Consider the following 3329-nt stretch of genomic DNA (forward strand, 5'->3'; position numbering starts at 1 on the left):
GCTGCGGAAGCTGGGATTGTTTCATTCAGATTAAGAGCATTGAGAGCACACTGTATGGACATACTAATATACATGCGCAAGTCATGCTGAACGTAACAACACAGGTCGATAGAGTAGTGAGAACACTCGCTGCATCCGCTGGAAATGTCTGAGTTGAACTCTTTTGACCCATGTCCACAATGAGAGTACTCATGAGAATTAGCTTCCCTGCACTGACGTCTGGTAATCCTTATGGTCTTCCACCATGCCGTCTGACCTGACAACCGTTTACCACTTCTGTCGCCGGTCTACTCTGAAAAGATATTCGATGGATTGGAAAACGGGAAGCCGCATCAAGCCTAAAACACTGTATCTGGGACAAATAGTTCCAAATCAAACGCGGAGGGTATAAGAACTTTCAAGATGAACATATTCAATCAGCGAGCGTTGTTATTTAATGAAAGAAAAACAACTTCTTTGTGTGGTAGTGTGGCCGAGCAGTCTAAGGCGCTGGATTAAGGCTCAAGTCTCGACGAAGGCGTGGTTTCGAATCCCACTACTGCCATTGGGTGCAAAACTACTGCACCCAATATTACCTGTTGCAGTATTAAAAATACATTGGGAAATATTTTGCAGAAAAAAATCACAAATCACCGTGACGATGATCCTGCATTGGTGTCAGGATCAATGATCTCACTGAAGGGCTGAAGAACAGTCATGAGTTGCTGTTGCTATGGAGATTGTGCATAGGTGTGATCGTGGCCCATATTTATACGAAACAAATGGGTTTGAAAGTATTCAATATCAAGCTGTATTCCAACATATCAGCAGCGCTGCTTCTGCCGTGTCTTGAAATAAACAGCAAACTGATCAGAGTTCGAGTAGAAAAGACCCGTGCAATGCGACGTGAAATCGTTTGTCAACAGGACCAGGGCAAGGACACAAAGCAGGACACGGCCGCGTTTGCAAACGATTGTCACCCTAAACTAACACCACACCGCAAAAATGCAAGGAAACGGGAAACAAAGTAATCGGAACCGTCATCTGGTTGAACTGATCGCCCTGTTTCTTGCTTCGCAGACACCAACGGACCTGTTGCGTTTTGGAGGCTTTTTATTTGTTCTGTTGCTTTTTGCTTTATGTTTGGAGGTGCGTGAACGGCTGTGCTTGCATGGAACCAGCCTTATCACACGGCAACTCACCCCATAAATGAAAGGCTCCGCTGGGGGTTGAACGCAGGATCTCCTGTTTACAAGACAGGCGCTTTGACCAGTTAAGCCACGGAGCCCCCGCGCCGTCCAACAACTGTAATAATGAGATGTTATTTTCATTAACTTCTCTTATTCGTCTGCTGGCGAGAGAATTGCTTCAGATTCTGCTCAATTCTTCAGATTCACTGCTTCATTTACTTCCAAACATTGTATCACCGTATCCAGAAACGGATTCTCCGCAGTGACAATTCCGCCTGATTTACTGAACACTTCCTCGCCTCCATTCGCACCATCTCAAAACCCCTACGTTACCTCCGCTCTTTATGTTTGATCTCATCACAGCTTCAGGAGAAGTCATCAGAAGTCAAATAAAACGGACAAACTAATCAATAGTATGTGTTTTACAACTTCCTGAGGTGGTACGGACATGGATACCAACTGTTTTTGCCTACTTAACGAGGTGGGAGCAGAAGATAATGGGATGCAACCCGCATGAAATCTCTTCCAGCGAGGGAGGTGGCTGATGGTTTGAATGTGTTCACCTTCGGAACACATTTCCCTGGGACTGACGCAGGCAAACCCTCTGCAGTCTGACTTCTGGTTTTCAACCAGATCTGGATATAATTTCGTCCGTTACATCCCTTCTGTGAGAGAAGTGTGAGATGAAAATGTGCAGATCCTTTATCATGATACAATTTACATTTGTCAATGTTTTTAGGATTTGCTACCAAATTTCATACTTATACATATTTTGCTTCAAATTTTGATCGTTGTCCCTTCACTTATTTCTGTAACACAAGATTCTCAATTCGTGACTGTTCTTGGTGTTGCACAGCTTTAAATATACTTCTGTTCACTCGTTCCTTGATGAACCCCGTCGGATGATACACAGCACTGGTGATGTTAATGAGAGGAACCGCGTGTTGCTACAGATGACGCACGGAGAAGGGAACGTGATGTCTGCCTCAAGTGCTCCGCACCACTCACAATTAATTATGACCCTGAACCAGCTCACTCCATACATCTCACGGAGCCAGCTTGACCGCATTGTATCTGTCAGCTGGAAGAGGCGGGGCAGGAAAAGTGAACTTTCTAACTTGCCAACCGGGATGAAAACGCTGTTCAATGTGTAAGTACATTCAGCTCCATCGCGGAATTCATTCCACACGTGGAAACGCTTGACAACGGTTAATTCTCTCTGTGCTTGAGAAATGCGTCCCCCTTCTCACTCTCTCGCGGGACATCGGCCCCAGGCAGGTTTCTTAGCTCTTTCTCTTGGCGTTTCCGACAGAGTTGGACCGTGTGGCCTAATGGATAAGGCGTCTGACTTATTAACTGCTACATTAACGAATATAATTACTATGTCGGGGCGAACAGTCCACAAGCAGTTACTCAGTGAAAAGAAAATGGTGAAGTCACCTCTTTGGTCATGGTGGGATTTGAAGCCACGGCTTCCTGGAGCGTTTATCTCGCGCCTCAGACCACTCGGTCATATTACCAGGCAACACACTCGACTTACTGATCCTTAACTTGCCACCTATTCTACCAAGTTATAGAAGGGCGGAAGTGGTTTTTGTTGCGAACACGTGTGGCCTGCGTCGGACTTCAGAGTTTTCTTTCCCATTTACTGCATTCGGGCGATCATATCCCTTTCTTCATTCCATCCACAATTCCTTCAAAACACGATTTAAACACAAGTCTTCAGGGTTCTATTTGCAAATACAAATGGTGAAAGTGTAGCAAGCAATGAGGAGGTGACAACTGGCTGGGAAAGAGGGCACAAAACTGGCAAAAGAATCTTAACGCAAGGAATTATGTAGCAACTAACGTTGTGAGCACTGACAGGTAACTTTGACAAAATGCCCAGCTATAAGGGACGTGTTGGAAAAGACTGCTCCAGGGATAGATCTTTCTGCTTACTGATGTCCTTCTCTGACGGACCAGTGTGTTGGTCATCTGAAACATCATCTTCAGACAGTGAAAATATAAATATCCCTATCCGGACCCAAGCACTCTCCTCTATCTTCTTCCTTAGGTACAACTGTGCAGGCCATGGAGAATTTTGCACGTTTAAGCTAGTGAAGTTATTTGACGCTCCTCTGATTGATAACATGTTATAGACTTCCAGTCTCTTTCCCT

At 45.0% G+C, this 3329-nt stretch overlaps 1 non-coding gene across 1 annotated transcript; it reads right to left on the bottom strand.

Moving 5' to 3' along the window:
- Nucleotides 1–1193: 1193 nt before the first annotated feature.
- Nucleotides 1194–1267, bottom strand: trnat-ugu (transfer RNA threonine (anticodon UGU)). The gene has a single exon. It is a non-coding gene; the product is annotated as a tRNA-Thr (tRNA).
- Between the last annotated feature and the right edge of the window lie 2062 nt (nucleotides 1268–3329).

The sequence above is a fragment of the Pristis pectinata genome, chromosome 18 (assembly GCF_009764475.1).
Source record: "Pristis pectinata isolate sPriPec2 chromosome 18, sPriPec2.1.pri, whole genome shotgun sequence".
NCBI classification, from domain to species: domain Eukaryota; kingdom Metazoa; phylum Chordata; class Chondrichthyes; order Rhinopristiformes; family Pristidae; genus Pristis; species Pristis pectinata.